Source organism: Egretta garzetta, unplaced genomic scaffold (genome assembly GCF_000687185.1).
Source record: "Egretta garzetta isolate BGI_Z169 unplaced genomic scaffold, ASM68718v1 scaffold202, whole genome shotgun sequence".
Lineage (NCBI taxonomy): Eukaryota > Metazoa > Chordata > Aves > Pelecaniformes > Ardeidae > Egretta > Egretta garzetta.
This window is the reverse complement of record NW_009258891.1, coordinates 626,529-643,464: the sequence shown is the minus strand read 5'-3', so window position 1 is coordinate 643,464 and position 16,936 is coordinate 626,529. Positions and strand designations below refer to the sequence as shown.

The following is a 16,936-nucleotide window of genomic DNA, read 5'->3' as shown; positions in this document are numbered from 1 at the left end:
TGAGGGTGGTGAAACCCTGGCAGGGGTTGCCCCGAGACGGGGTGGAGGCCCCATCCCTGGGAACATTCCAGGCCAGGTTGGACGGGGCTGTGAGCAACCTGATGTGGTTCAAGGTGTCCCTGCTCCTGCAGGGGGGTTGGGCTGGGTGACCTCTGGGGGTCCCTTCCCACCCAAAACATTCTGTGATTCTATAATTTTCTTTGAGGCGTAACGAACGATGGAGAAAAGAAGGTGCTGGATAAAGAAATCTTTCTAAAAAGAAAGGGATTCCATATTTCTTCCTGACAGGACCATGGCTAAGATTTTGCAAGCATTTGTTTCCAGTGCAATCGCTTGGATTTGCAACACCACTTAACATGGTACAGCTTTAAACCTTGATATAATTTGCTATTACAGTAGAAGTGAAGCTATATATTTTCTTAAAACATTGCACAAAACCTATCTAAACACAGCAATTTAAGGTCTGGACTTTGGCTGGCGTTTTGAGAGCAGTGGATGAAGGAGAATAGAGGAGCTCACAGTCCTAGGGCAGGGTCTTCAGGAACCAACTTTTCAAGAACTCCCAAAACAGGAGAAAGAAGTACGCTCAATACGTGTTTGAGAATCTGATTCACATGAGTTTTCCAAAGGTCAACTCCACTTTCGGGCAGAGTTCACCTGAACTTGCCTTTATTCACAGGGAAAAAAGAAGAAAAAAAGGGGGAGGGAGGGAAAAATCAACCTATGCTGCTAGGGCTGTTCAATCCATTGGGAAGTATCTTTGTTATTTCGGGTTGTTTTTTTTTTAATCCTATGGGAAACAAACTGGAGCAGGTCTCAGCATGGCCAGCAGTAACAGGCTCATTCACTGGTGGCTTCAGAGCACATCGCCCTCACGCTGCCATCGGCCTCTGTTCTGGTGACACCCATGGAAAAAGAGAGTTGATGGCAAAGAAGCACTGAGAAAAGTGATCGATTGAAGAAAATTCCCTGTTGAATAAGGTCACGGAGCAGGGACAAGTGCTGCCCAAATGGTAGCTCTTTGCTAGACCCTCGCGCAGCCGCGCTCACGGAGTAACCGAGCCCTGTAGGGGCCGATGGTGCCGTGCCCTGAGCTCCTGTCAAAGCTCGACACCAGACACCTTGCTCGTTTGAAAGATGGATACAACCAAGGTGCCAATTTTCTGCAAGGATATTAATGAAGTTTTGAGTCTGATCGAGAACTGTGGTCTCTGGGATCAAAGAAATACAGACCTGATGCAAACTTTTATGTCTTCCTAAGAGTAACGTAAACCCAGTTACTTGCTCCGACGCCACGCACATGCCCGGCATGGTTTGGATACCGACAGCCCAGTGTGAACTCCTGACTGAGCGCCCTGTCAGGACCTGAAGTGGCACACAGCCCTGGCTAGCAGATGCCGAAAAAAGGCCGTAGCCATTAATGGATAGAGCAACGAACGTACGCAGCAGAGGGAGGAGCGTGGGGAGTGCAAGCTCTCCACCTCTGGAACTACCATTTACAGAAGCAGCAGCCAGGCAGCCTGACCCGGCTCACAGGTGAATACAGCAATTACTCATCCTTAAAGTAAAACGAAACCCAATGGAAGCCCAGATAGAGGACAGTGATGTCCCCGTTTACTGCACGGTGTCACCTGCGCATTAGCCTGCCTCGCAGGTGGGTTGGCACAGGCGATCCTCAGAAACAGAGTGCCATAACCTGGATGGCAAACAGGAGAAATTTAGGCGGGGGCGAGGTTTGCTGACAAAGCCCGGCTGCCAGAGCCATGAAACGATCTCACCTCTGAGTGGATCACCCCATTTCTGCCGAAGAGGGAAGGGGAGCAAAGCGCATCGTGCAGGACGGCTGGAGATATCACAGCACAGCCCCATCCCCAGGCCAGCTGCGAAGGAGGGGCTCAGCATCGGGTCGGGCTGGGATGGAGTTCATTTTCCCCACAGCAGCCCTCATGGTGCTGGGCTTTCTATCGGTATGCAGGGAGGGGTTGATAACACACCAGTGTTTGGCTCCTGCTGAGCAGGGCTCCCACAGCACCCAGGCTGCGTCTCCAACATTCCCCACCACCAGTGGGCTGGGAGGAGGTAAGATCTTGGGAGGGGGACATAGCCGAGACCCCTGACCCAAACCTACCAAAGGGATGTTCCATGCCGTATGATGTTGGCTCAGATGTAAAAGCTAGGGGAAAGGAGGAGGAAGGGAGGTCACTCGTTTTTTACGACATTTTGTCTTCCAGAGCAACCACTGTGCGTACTGAAGCCCAGCTTCCCAGGAAGTGACTGGACATCACCTGCTAATGGGAAGTAGAGAATAAAATCTTGTTTTCCTTTTAGAATCACAGAATCGTTTAGGTTGGAAAAGCCCTTTAAGATCACCAAGCCCAACCGTTCCCCTAACGCTGCCATCCCACCACGATTTAGTGGTCCCTAAGCACTTTTTGGTACCACACATGGCCTTTGCTTTTTATTAAACTGCTTTTCTCTTGACCCATGAGGTTTTTTTGTCTTTTCCATCCCATTCTCTCCCCGCCTGTCCTGTTTGTCCTGCGGAAGAGGGGAGCGATAGGGCAGCTTGGTAGCACCTGGTGTCCAGCCAGGGTCGAGCCATCACAAGTTCACAGGAGGAAGCAGCGAGCTGATGGTTGGGAAAACAACCCTGCAGATGGATCTGTCTTGCTGGGAACATGCCTGCATGTCCCCAGGACCATGGATGCGCCCCTGGTCGTTCCCAGCTCGAAGCAAGAGTTGGGCCATGAGGAAGTGATTTTGTGATCAGGCGCCCAGACAGACGGGTGGCGACAGCCATGAGCTGTGTGGTGGTTTGTCTGCTGGAGGCATGGCAGACACACGGCCAGGAGAAGCTCCAGAGACAAAATGGCTTGTGTTAGAAAGTTGGACAGTACTTCTTCTTGGGCATGGCTCTTGGAAATCACGTCACGGCTATGTGTAGGACCAGACAAACGGACAAGCAGCAAGTGTCTTGAGGTACGGCTGAGAAGAGGGAAAGGAGGAGTCACTGGGAAGGGAGGAAACTCCTGGAATAGAGAGAGGGAAAGATCTTATCAAACCCAAAAAGAACCAAGCTTAGATGAGCAGATGGTATAATACAGAACAGTAGATGCATGGGAAATTGTGGTATTTTGGAAAAGAACCACCAAGGCTTTTACAGAGGGAATTCGTATGACAGAAAGCCCCTGGAGTCCTTCGAAGGGTGAATAAGCACAAAGGCGAGGGAGATCCAGGCAATACAGTCCACAGAGATTTCCTAAGGCCTCTTACCAGCCCCTCACCAAGGCTCCTCACGACACGGAATTGCATTGGTAAGAAGGAAGATTCTTGCACAATTAAACATATTTTCATAATGGGGAGACCGGAATATATGACAGATTTTCTTCCTGGAGATCTCTGCAGAAATCTTTCCTGAGGTCTGTGCTGCCAAATGTGTTAAGTAAAGGATCTGGAAGAGGAGGTGATTAGTGAGGTGGTAAAGTTTGCTGATGAAACCATTCAAGAGGGTAAAGAAAAGGACAAACTTGCAGAAGAATCTTACAATACTGAGCAACTGGTGATAAAACGGCAGCTGAAATTCAATGCAGATAACTGTAGAGTGAGTCATAGGCAAAAAATACACCTAATGTCATGTAACAAAATGAAAGGCTCTGAGCTTATTACTGCCATTCAGGAAAAAGCTCTTAGGATTATAACACATAGCTGTAGGAAAATATCAGCTCCAAGCTCAGAAATCAAAGCAAATTCTAGAAATTATTTGGAACGGAACAAAACAAAACAGAAAATATCATCAGGCCCCTATGCAACGGTACACTGTATTTTCAGCATCAATAGAAAATTTAGTCTACACAACTAGGAAAGATGTGAGAGACGTGAATGGGATGAGAATTAGAAGAAGCTTAACTTAAAGAAATGGGGGGGGAACCCCAAACAACTTTGCCCATTTTACAAAAGCATTTCCTATGGATTTCTGTGGCATCACAAATATAGTTTATGGTTTACACTGCTTGTAGGGCACCATGGAAATAAACAATGCTTTGAGGAAAAAACTGGCGAAAGAAAAATTCAGAAAGATAAGGAGAGAACAAGCTGTAAAAGGCTCGGGGAAAACAGGACACGGGCTCTGCATCTGCTCGGCGCTCGGCCGTAACCTCAGCCCACGGCAGCGGTACCAGGCGAACCAGCAGCGACCCGGTCGACAGAGGAAAGCCCAGGATTCAGCAGAGGCTGCAAAACCTTGAGCCTGCGTAAACACCCCTCTGAACGTCTCATCAGCACAGCCTAACAAGGCCCAGCTCTGTTCCTCTTGTTCAACAAAAACGTAGAAACAGAAATGATGTTTTACTCATGTGAAGCGAAACCAAAGCGAGGAGAAAGCGGAGAGCTCCACGGACCAGAACCCAGCCTCACAGCGTTCCTATCGAACGTTCCCACAACAAAGCAAAACGTGAAGATTCCTACACTTTGGTGGGAGACATCTAAAGGCAAAGCAAGGGCAAAAAGGAGACAGCGCTGGAGGGGATCGCTGGCTAGGTGTCCGCTCCTGCCAGGACTCACGTGTGCGAGGGCAGCTCCGCTCCTGCCAGGACTCAGCCGCTACGGCCAACGCACCACACCGGCTCCGACGGCCCCCACGCTGCAGGGAGCCCGCTGCTTGCTTAGGGTCTTAATCTTTCAAAGCAACATCTACTAAATACATTGTCATAGCATTAAGGATTTATACCATTGCTTCTAATTTTGCCTTACTATCCCCTCATCTCTGTCCCCACTGGTAACTAAGGCTTGGCTGAATGACTCAGTGGGGCGCTGCTGAGGAAGAGAGCACATCTCATTCTGGAAGACGTCACAGACAACTGCTGTTAGGGAGGCCCTGAAGAGAATTGTTCTTGGGCTGGAGAGATCTCCACTTCAGTATCGCATTCAATTTGAAAGCAACATACTGCTGAGAAGGCCAGAGGAGAGCAACCAAGGCTCACTGCAAGTTTAGAAGGCATCAACTAGTTGGAAAGGTTAAATAAAACCAGCCTTACTGTATCTAGGTAAAAGAAAAAAAAATGAGAACAGAGTCTTCCAGTAGTGGGAAGGCAGTTATGAAAGGGAAAGGAATTGCAACCAGAGGAAAACAAAGAATTCAGTTTTATCTGGAAGAAAGCAGAATTGGGTCAAACACAGAAACGCTTCCCAACTGCTCAGCCTGCCAGGCGCTGGAGCAGGCTTCCGGGGGAGGTGCAGACGAGCTCTTTGGGAAGAGGTTTAGGAACAGATTAGTTAACTGTCTTTTGGAAAAGGCTCTGATAAATCTGGCTGCGCCTTAGCGTAGAGGACTGGGCCAGGAGGTCTTCTGTCCTCTCCTCCAGCCAGGCTCCGGCAGCAGCAGCAGCAGTGTGTGCATGACAGCGCCCAAAGCATGGGAGAGGAAGAGCTGTGGCCTTCAGCACCATACAGCAGAAGGGGAACTATCAAAGCACTGCTCAAAGAAGCCAAAGGATTAGGAAAGCAACTTAGACTGGAGAAGGGGCGAGTGGTTACTGAGCCCAGGCCATAGCAACAAATAAAATTAAATTAAAAAAAAAGAAAGAGCTGGTAGCTTTGTCAACAGCAGTTATCCCCAAATCTCCAGGACTCAGAGCTTCATCACCATAACACTGTATTTTAAAAGATAACCCTGGACTCAGAATACATTAAAATGTCTTTTATTTTCCCTAACGCAGCCGCTCTTGTTTTGGACAGGGCCTGAATTTTTAAGTCACTCGCACAGTTTGCAGGAAGCTGGGCACGGTGTCAGCGCATGGATTCCCTCCCAATGCCTACAATCAATTCTTTGTTCCGTGTTCACTTTCTGCAATGCTGAACAATTTTCTTAAAGATTAACAGCACCTAAACTAAATGGAAGAGAATGGATTTTGTGGACCGACTGAGTTGCAGACTGAAGACGAGCCAGTACTCAAAATAGCTATAAGACAATATTTGGCCATAAGCATAGGGCTCCTTCTATAGCAGCTATTAATAAGGGATCAAAAATAACTCCTGCAATATGCTCTGAAGTTTAAACCTTGGCTCTGCTGGCATACAGGTTGGCACAGTCCTGAAGTCTCCCATCAAGAGACAGACAAATTTACCACTTATCTTCTCCAGCGTGAGGGAATGCTTGTTCAGAATAACTCAAGTGATATCAATTTAAAAGACAAACCATTTAGGGCTGCGAAGGTCAAATTCTGTTTGTCAGTCATCCAAGACAGAAAAGCAAAGCTAATGCAAAGAAGATGAAATCCAGCCTTCGCAGGAACACCTAGATACTGTACTCAGCCAGGTGCATTAGCCCAGGCTACTGCAAGCCAGGAGCAGAAAAAGGCTCAAAAAGTCATGGATTAGCAAGGTGAGAGAGTCCAGAGGAGGGCAACAAAGATGATGGGGGGACTGGAGCATCTCCCCTACGAGGAAAGGCTGAGGGAGCTGGGCTTGTTCAGCCTGGAGAAGAGAAGGCTGAGACGGGATCTCATCAACACCTACAAATATCTCAAGGGTGGGGGTCACGAGGACAGAGCCAGACTCTTCTCAGTGGTGCCCAGCGCCAGGACAAGGGGCCATGGGCACAAACTGCAGCAGAAGAGGTTCCAGTTGAACGTGAGGAAGAACTTCTTGACTTGGAGGGTGCCCGAGCCCTGGCCCAGGCTGCCCAGGGGGGCTGTGGAGTCTCCTTCTCTGGAGATCTTCAACCCCCGCCTGGACGCTGTCCTGTGCCCCCTGCTCTGGGTGAGCCTGCTTGGGCAGGGGGGTGGCACTGGGTAAGCTCCGGAGGGCCCTGCCAACCCCTGCCATGCTGGGATTCTGTGATATCCCATACACATACATATTCTTTCTTCTAGGCTAGAGGACACTGTGAAGTACTACCTCCATGCCACTGCAGCAAGTTACCCAAAAATTCAATAAAATTGCCTATTAAATATAAAGCATAATTCCCCACCATTTATGCAATATAACATTACTTAGCCTTCTAAGAATCACTAGGTTTTCATTTTAAAACTATTGCTTTAACATTTGAGAAGGTATTTGGCCTTATTAATTCTCTCCCATCTTATTTCTCTTCTTGGCTCTAATCTGTACTAAATGCCTTTTTAATTAGTAATTATATCGTACAGGCACTCTTCCTACTACACCATCCTCGAGCCTGGCAATCCGTAGCTTAACTCACAGAGTTAGAACGCATATCCATCAAGCGGTTCCTGAACATGTCCAAGCTTTTGGCATGAACTATGTCCTAAAGCAGTCAGTTCTACAGCTGAATTTTACACTGGATGAAAAAAATACTTGGTTTAAAATTCTGATGCCCTTTGATTCTTCCTTGGGGGAAAAAGCAAGCATTCCGAATCACACAATAATTTAGGATACCTTTATCACATCTGTGTGTGTGGCCTTCCACCAGTTAGGAAGAATCATAGACAGTTTTGATCTTCCCTTGAATAAAAACCACTTCATGACTTTGATCGCCTTGCTTTTATTTCTCCGTATCTTTCTATGGACTGTACCTTTTTTTTTTTGAGATGGTAGCAAGAGGACTGCCCAAAGGAACCTGCAGATGGGCACAACATGAGCTTATACTGGCTCTATGATTTCTACTGTATTTATACCTTTCTTAGTAATTCCCAATGCTTGATTTGCTTTTTGCCCACCGCAGTACTTCCATACTACCACATCAGATCCCCAGAAAACCTTTTCCAGCCTCTAACAGCTGGATTAGAATCCACTGTTTCCCCATAAACATGACTTCCCATGTACTGACCAAATTTTGCCAACCATTTTATCAGCAAATTAGCCAGTATTGTGAAACCCTGCACAGCCAGCTTTCATTTTACTATCCTGAATATGCAGCCCCACCACCAAACGCTTACCTCACTCTGTACTCCCTTCTCCATCTCACATACGGGGGTGCAGGGCAGCACAGACTCCAAGGGAGATGCACAGGGTAACTCCCCTTCCTCCTGTAAACTGATCTTTTATTCCTAGCCTTCATTTTATCTCTTTCAGACAGTAATTAGTCAGCAATAAGATCTCTCTTTATTTCACAAGAGCTTTGTTTCTTAGGGCTTCCATAGAGAGCCCTTGTCAAAGGTGTTTTGGAAGTCCAAACACACCACCTGGACCAGGCGCCTCCTCCTCACATGCCTGTTGACTCCTTTGGGTTCATAACTTCCCAGGTTCTTCTTGGGGTCCTTTTTGGAAACTCGCACCGCACAGAGAACTGCCGCTTCCCATTGACACGGCCCTGCCACAGGGATGGTCCTCTGGTAGCTGGTGTGGTTTAACTGATACGTTAGACACAACGGGTAATAGCTTAGCACCTTCATATGCCAGCTCCTCCTGACCAAACACCAGCCGGTGCTGAAGACCCGACACTTTGCATTTGTCTGGGAAGTTCTGGAACCTCCTTTGTCAATACTGCAGCTTGGTAAAGCTCAGAAAGATTAATTTTTACGTTTTAAGAGATCTTTGTACAGGGAAGACTGAAGGCGTGCAGACACGGTATCGCCGAGAAGCAATACAAAACTGTTCAGCACACAATGGCAAAACTAGGACAGATCTGTCATTTGAAACTATTTAGTTGAGCTGTATCCAAGACGCAGACTCTCCCAACACTCCCCAGAAAAAAGCAATACTGTGTGTTCCCTGAATACAGCATGTATCTGTTACAGTGATTTACGATAGAGGAGAAAGCATGCAGGCCACCCCATTGTGGTACGTCACAAGAAACAACGTATCATCCTTTCAATTTTGAAATAATTAGGATTTACACTCTCCTAAATCACTACTTTCCAATTTTCTTCATTGAAAGTCCCCCTGTTCCATAGATAAAATATGCAGAAGTTTGCGTAAGTTCTATCTGTCTGCAGCAAATACCCTCGCCCTCACGCGCCCACCTCTAAATATATTCCCTCTTCCAGTTCCATGTACAAGAGGAGAGACTGAGGATCGTGTGTGTGAACAGGGAAGGGATGCAAGGTCTAGGAGGAGAGGGGCGGATAACCTTACCTGCAAGTTGGAAGGCTCACGTAGGGAGCCTTCGCACCAAGGTCTGACGCACCCAGTATCTAAGGCGCAGCTCACCTCGCACTGGGGCTGGGACTTGGATGAAAACTACAGACCCTGAGGAGCTGCAGGGGACTCGAAGCCTTTCAGCTTTCCCACAAAGTTAATTAGGCTGAGAGCAGCTAAGTGACAGGGGGTCTGGGAAACGAGTGGCAAGTGACATGGGGACTGGAGACAGCTCAACAGCTCTGGGGCACTCCTGGAGCAGCACTTTGGTCCAGCAAGCATCCGGGGTGCCCGAGAGCAGCACACACAGCGAGGGGACACAGGAGCAGCCAGCACACGGTGGAACTGCCCCGGAACAGCGAACAACCAGGAGTCAGATCCCACCCAGGACTATCGAAAGGAATCTGAAGCAACAAGCTGTCAAACAGTGCCATTTTCCTCACTGGTTCCTTCTCCTCCTAGCCAAAGGAGGTCCAAGGGAGGGACTTAAGCTGCCAAAACTCACTCTCCCCTCACTGCCCTGCTGGCAGAAAGGCTGGTTTACAAATCACGGGAGCTGCTTAGCCCTACCTAGCAGCCAGGCTTCCTCACCTGCTGGCAGGAGCAGTGCTTTGCCTGCACCAAGGTTTGGCACTCAAAGCTACTTCTTAAACCCAGCTCCCCAGGGTAGCATATCCATCTGCTGGGCACAGGCTGGGCATACGGGGCCGAACCCTGTCCGAGTGTGGGTGCCAAGGTTAAGCAAAGCTGGACCCTAAGACATGCTTTTTGCAAGGACACGAGCTGCCCCCGCTGGCTTACACTGCTCACTCTCGCAGTTGATCCACAGGGACCGAGCAGCCACCACCCACGGGCTGGCTACAACCACTACAGGTACTCATCCCCCTCCAGAGAGCCCAATCCATACCCCAGGGCCTCCTGCACCCTCCTTCCATACACACATGGCACTGAGCAACAGTTAACAGTGCAGCAGTGATTAAATTGGTAGCTGGACTGAAAGTAAAAAGGGCTCCACTGAGGTGGACTCACAAGCCAAAAATGACCGTTCAGCTTGCTTCATAGCATTTCCTACAGCGTCAGCCATTCTGCCCCTGGGAGCAGCAAGAAGCACTCTTCAGCAACTGGAAGACAATTGCCAAGCCCATTAATAAAATTAAGGCAGCCAAGAAAGATAAGAGAACACCCCTAGCCTCACAAGCCCCTGATGTCTGCACCGCAAGAAGCATTTACCGAAGCGGTAGTAAGAAACAGGAATCCACAATCATCATCTCCCTTGGGAGCTATTACCTGGCAGTGCTGCTTATTGCGTGTCTACTCCTGAAGAAAAGAGGTCACAACATGCCTTAAAACTGAACTGGTGCTGACAGATACGCAGCTTTGAGTCGTTGGTTAAGTCATTGTGCAAGTTCGCACCAAAAAGCAGGGAAGGCATCGCAGGTATGAGACGACAGCAATTGCTCAGCCGTGTTCCTGCAAGACCGAACTCTGAAGAAGTTAAGAGACAAGTCAACTAGAAAGAACCCCTCCTATTTCCCTCCCGGCAGGGACCTCACCTTAAAACTTAAATTTTTTAGAAGGGGGGAAAAAAAATAAATCAGGGAGATAAGGAAATCAGGAAAATACCCAAGAAACGTTTAGTTTGCAGTGCACACAAGTGTCTGACAGTCGCTGCCAAGAGCTACAGGCAGTAAGACTCAAGCTCCATGCCGTGCATACTGCTGCAGTGCTGCAGCTGAGAAGCCTGGTAGGACGAGACGGGCACACATGCTCGAAGGAAGGGACTAAGGACAGTCCCCGGGAAAAGCCGACTGGTTCTGCTAGCTACGTCGTGCAGCACCAGAGTCCCAATGAAGGGGAAGGAATGGCCATGGATCACTTTTGGGACCAGGTAGGATGCAGACACGGCTGGGAAGGGAGCTGGCTGATGTCACTGCAAAGTCACTGTCATCTTTCAAAGGTCATGGCAACAAAGGGAGGTTCCTGATGACATGCGAACACCAGCCATCACTTAAGAAGGATCCAGGAAACTACAGGCCTGTCTGTCCCACCTTAGTACCTGGAAAGGCTATGTAGTAAATATTCCTGAAAGGTATTTCCAGCCACACGCAGGAGGTGGTGGTGACTGGGAACAGCCAACATGGATGTACCAGTGGCATACTTGGTCGCCCTCCACAACGACAAGAAGGCTGGGTGGACGATGGGAGCGTGAGCGTGGTACACCTTTGACACCATCTCTGGCAGCATTCGTAATAGGCAGATTGGCGAGAGGTGGACTACAGAAGCAGATGATAAGGCAATGGAAAATTGCCCAGAGTATTAGGCTCAAAAGGTCATCAACCGTTCAAAGTCCACCTGGCAGCTGATTACCAGTAACATCCCTCAGGGTTGATACTGGGGCCAATACAATTTAATGTCTTTATTAACAAACTTGATTAACACCAATTATGGGACAGAGAGCACTCTTACAAGTTTGCAGATGATATCAAACTGGTTGGCGTGGCTGGGGCAGGAGATCCTTCTCAGAGGGAGCTACCCAGGCTGGAGAAGTGGCCTGATGGGGAGCATGTGAAGGTCAACCAAGGCAAACGGGAAGTCCTGCCCCTGGCACGGCGTAACTCTGTGCAACAACACAGACTGGGGCAACTGGCTGTAAAGCAGAAAGAGACCTGCCAAGTTCCCAAGGAGGCAGAGCAGACAGATGAGAGGCCGTCAAGATAACTGCTCTTACGGACTATCAATGTAACTCTCTGGAAGAGACTCTGACACACAACGTTAACTTTCTGCTTCTCCAAAGTCTCTGAAACAGTAGTTTTGAACAGAACTTCTACCTTTCAAAGCTTGTGCATGGCACACAGACTCCCCTAAAGGCTAACAAGACTGATGAGAATATCAGCACGCAGTAAGTTCAGCTGGACGGCGCATGGTGTAGTTCAGACGGCTTCCTAAGAACATATAAAGAAGCACGAAGCAAGACAAGAACTGAAAGCCAACATCAAGTGATGAAACCAGCTTTGAAGGTTTAACCCAGACACTACCTCCTTCGGAAGCAAGCCAGCAGCACTTCCTAACCTTCTCTAGAGACAGCTGTTTCAGCTCAGTATTCATAATTCTCCTTGAAACACTTGCTGTAGACTGCTTAAAAACCACCTCTTGCATCAAAAAAGGAAGATGCTGCGGTCACAGGCTAGAGTGTAGCACTTTGCATGTGCCATCAAGTTGCTCTGAAAGCATCTTTGCCAGCGTAATCATTTTTGGTAAGGGAAAGGGTTATATTAATGCAAGGCGTAGATCATACCAACAGCACAAGCATCACTTGCGATGTTCATTAAACGACTCGTGCAAAGGCACGTGGTTTGCTAGCACAGGAACTTCTGCTGGCATGATCACATCACTTTAAAAAAAAAATTAAATCAGACACTTGGCAAGTCCGTAGTGTTTGTATGACTGTCACGGGTGCAGTTAAACTCCCAGCCGGGCTCCGGATACGCACCTCTTCCTGGACAGGTGGAGGTTGTGCTAATGCAACCAGCTCGCTCAGAGCCGGTTGTTATCCACAAAAACCCCAAACCTGTCTATGCTGGAGAGCACGTCATCTCGCTTACAGAAACCAGAGAGCAAATCGGGGGAAAAATGGTTTGTTAGATAAAAATTTAGAACATTTCATCCTCCAAAACCACAACAGTATTTCAGGTAAATATCCTGATGATTTCTGCTGGCAGAGGCAGGGTGTCTGTTAATGATGGACCTTCAGAGCGTTGTCTGGCTATACCCAAATAATTAAAGCAAGCCTCCATCACTCACAGCCTGCTGGGTCAGAGTTCACCCGCCCCAGCAATTTTCCAAGGGAGAAATCCCCATTAACATGTCTCACACGAAGTATCAAGTTGTCACTCAAGATCAATCCATGATTAATAGTTATTTTGGGTAAGACTGACCATTCCTACGAATTCAAATCCTGGAAGGGGAAGAGAAACCCTGCTTCATACTTTGCCTTCAGGATGAAACTGGCGCATCAGGACCCCGGGGGCGCATCAGGACCCCGGGGGCGCATCAATTCAGCACAAAACCAGCACGGTCGATCCAGCACAGCTCCCTGTGCGGGCCCTCCCAGCTCCAAGCTGGTTTACATCCGTCTGGGTTATGGTATTATATTTACAAGTCCAAACTAAACAGATGTAAGCCAGGTTAGGGCAGCAGAGCCCACACACAAAGTTGCACCAGTTCCCTAAATCACTGTTAGAGTCACCTCCTGCTAAACCAGCAGTTGTGTTTAGACAAGGCCTGATACTACAAGCTGTTGCTATCTCATGATTTCAGATGTACAAAAGCATAAAGCTTTGTAACGAAATCGCATTAACTGTCTAAGACAGTGAGGAATGACAAATTATAAATAGGAGGTGGCTTCAGACAGATTCCAGAAATGGATGGTGAGCAATCGCTGTGGCAAATCAATGCTCTGGCTCAGAGTATCAGAGAAGGGCCAGGTTTAGTTTTACCCTGAAAAGGCAGTGACACAGAAAAGGCTAATGGCAGGTGGTCACTCTGCATTCTGTACATCTCAAAGATTTATGAGCAAGGCTGAATGCTGGAAAAGCAACGCTGAAACTGCTTGTGTCCCTCTGCAAGGTCAGCTTATTGTGTTATGGAAACATTTCTAGTGAGACTCTTACAAGTTAAGACCGTTCTGGGTTTTTTTCCAGCTACAGGAAACAAGCTATTAAGAAAAAGCAGCATTAAAAAAAAATAATCACACCATTTACTGTAAAGAGGGAACTTTCAGTTATTTTCAGTTGCTTTCAGATGAGGAAGGGCTATATTGAAGCTGAGAGCTTAAAGCTGGAAGGAGACTGGTCTTGCAACAATTTGTTTAACAGGAAAATATTGAACAAGAGTGCACATAAACGTATTTTCTAAAATACTAGTAACTTGTAAGTGCTGTACATCATAATTATTACGAATGAACGCTGTCATGAGAAATTGTGTAGGTGTCTGAATCAGGAATTTTGGTGTTGGTGATTGTCAACAGCTTGGTGGGGAAAGAGAGGCCTGACTCTCGGGATTCGGCTGCCAGCAGTGCGGGATATCATCCTCACCAGCCTGGGAATCTAGAAAAACAAATTTCCTCTGAAAATCACGTTTTAAGAATTAAGTATTTAAGAGTAGTCCTGTTCCACCACAGTAAGAGATGTGTCTCTGGCGTGAAGGGAGGCGATACAGTTTGGCACCTACAAGCTGTGCAGGTCGGAGCTCCATCACACAGCCATGCTCCGGAAAGCTCCAGCAGCGCAGGCGGACCTCGGCGCCCTCCATTTGCAAGAAGTTGACGGCAGCTTGAACCATTTCCCTGCACAGGCCTCTACGGACGACACTCACCATGACGTTGCTCTTAAATCCATTCATGCTGAAGCGAGCCCCATAAAAATAGGCACCTAAATCCCCACCAAATCGCTCCCTTAAAATTCTTCTAAAGCGAAGTTTTCCCGCTAAGGCACACCGAACACCTCCTCCCGCGAGCTGCACCTTTCGGCCCCGTGCAGATCAGTTTGCTGCAGCCCAATAAAGGAGATTGCAGGGACAGCTGTTGCACCTCCCTTCAGAAGGACAGCTGAAAATAAACTGCAGACTCAGATCCCAGGATTTATACTGGGCACCTTCGCCATGCTGGGGCCATACCATTATCGCTAGGTCAAACAGTTCACTCACTTGGAGAGCTTGCAACTGGAGGGGGGGGCTGCTAGCCCCCCAAAAGGGTCTGGGTTTCTCTTCTGTTCATTTTTTTTATCCCAGCCCTGTGCACAAACACAGTTTTTTAGAAAGCAGAGCAGATGTTTCAGAGTATTTAATGCTGCCCCTGCCCTCATTTGTATTCAAAAGTTAGAAAGAAAAAAAAAAAAAAATCTCGATTTATACAACCACTTACATAATATTCCCTTCTCCCACCCTTCTTAAAAAGATTGCTCTAATATGCGCAGTCTGACAGGCCTTTTCGACTTATGGTATGTAATAATCCTCAATGAAGAGCTAACATACCACCTCAAAACTCCTGTATTTTAATATTAGTCAGTTATTATCTCAGTGTATCGCACCACACAGCACTCAGGATGGCTCACAAGCCCCACAGTACTTAATCTGAATTCTAAGTCTCTGAACAGCTCCCAGTCCCTAACACTCACTGTTAAAATAAGCAAGAGGCATTATAAGTTGCAAAAATAATACCATTATGACGGTAGTTTCATCTCGGTTAGAGCTGAGAGAGTTCTGCCTTTACCGTTTCAGTGGGTCTCAGCCATGCCAACGGGAGCTGCAAGACACGGCTCTGGAACAACGACCGTTCCAGGCACTGCATTCATTGCTCATTCCTGCACTTTTTGCTGAGCTGGCTTTCAATCTTATCAAACAATGTTGATTCAGACAAGTATGCACCATTAAAGACTTGTCTCCATCTCTAATGCAGGCTCAAGAATGTCATTTGCAAAAGTCAGAAAGCTTTTAGCATATATCGAGTATAACAAGCTTTCCCTAAAATACCTTCGCTTCCCAAAGGAGGTTTCCACGTGGGGCCAGAGCTCAGGGCTGCCCAGCAGCACTGCTGTAGAGACGAGAGCTTTTCCATAGCCAGCACAGAGGGAGCGGGGTCATCACTTCCAGCTGCTGCCATAAAGGAAGTTGTAGCCAAAAATCCTATCAGTTCACTTGCTCACTGTTTATGGGGAGCAGCAGAGCTCGACTCCCCTAACCGCTGGATAGGATAAACAGAGGCTGAGGAAGGAAACAATGGAGATGCACATTTCCCATCACAAATATCCATCGACTTACTAAACCAGAACAAGTTTCCTCCCAGCACCCAGTAGCTGAGCGAATGCGGTGGTTGGCTTCAGTTTCCAGGAGCCTAAGGAACCCGTTGAGAAACTGCCCCTCACCAGAACAAAGGAAGACTGGAGGCTCTAAGTCCTTGCAGTTCAAGGTTAGTTTGTTTAGTCTAGAGGTAATTCTGCCCACTTAGGAGATTGTTTTGAAACAGAGACGCAAGGGACAGGCAATTGAACTAACCCACAGGGACAAAACAGCAAGCCAAAAAAGGGACTGAGCAAGCCAAAAGCAGGAAAATAAAAGCCTTAGGTCGGTAAAACAGCACTTGAGATTTTAACTAGCTCTGCCTAATAAATTCCTGGTGTGTTGTAGGTAGCTTCCAAGCTTTCTCACTTTATTCAGAGTACGTATTAATTTATTCCTGTTTATAAGTGAAACCCCCCAAAAGTATTTCACTTACCCTAGTGATAAACCCTATTTTTGACAGTGTCATGTTTCAGTTTGATGAGCAGCGTTAAATACAGTACAAACAGCTCGCGACTTCTATTTTCATTGGCAGAAGCATACCTTCGGAAAGAAACTTTGCAGAGTGCGGTGGAAAAGGTATGACTCTCCCTAGATAACCTTCTCTTCCAAGGATTAATGTATTTTTAGGCAATGCAGCCACCCAATCTTAAAAAATGCAGCCTGATGTATGACACTATCATCACCTAAAAGATCAGCAGCTAAACTACCTTAAAGTACAGCTGTGGTGCCCCAAACAGATGCACACGTAGTACCTGAACACTTTACATTCAGGAGTTTTCACGCCACCGTACGTTGTGTTACAGCCTCACATTTCAGGGCACAAGCCAGCTTTTACCGTTTGGTGATTAAGAAGCTTCTCCTAGAAGCTGCTGCCGCATGAGCGCTCTGCGTGGGCAATCACTGTCGGATCTACCCCAGTTATCCTGTAAAACAAACCCAGGCTGCTTCAGCCACGGCTGCAGTTCCGATCCCATAGAATCACAGAATGGTTTGGGTTGGCAAAGCCCTTTAAGCTCCCCCAGCCCAACCGATCCCCTACCCCTGCCCTCCCACCCACAAACCCTGG

The 16,936-nt window shown here is 47.6% G+C and overlaps 1 protein-coding gene across 2 annotated transcripts in view; it reads right to left on the bottom strand.

Moving 5' to 3' along the window:
• The window catches only part of LOC104122018 (protein phosphatase 1 regulatory subunit 12B-like), a 76,894-nt gene extending 60,149 nt beyond the window's left edge, over positions 1 to 16,745 (bottom strand). Inside the window, exon 1 of one of the 2 annotated variants that reach the window (XM_035889732.1) lies at positions 16,623 to 16,745. The gene's annotated coding sequence lies outside the window, so the exon portion shown is untranslated. The remainder of the gene's footprint in view (positions 1 to 16,622) is intronic. The other variant, XM_035889731.1, reaches the window with a different exon arrangement.
• Between the last annotated feature and the right edge of the window lie 191 nt (positions 16,746 to 16,936).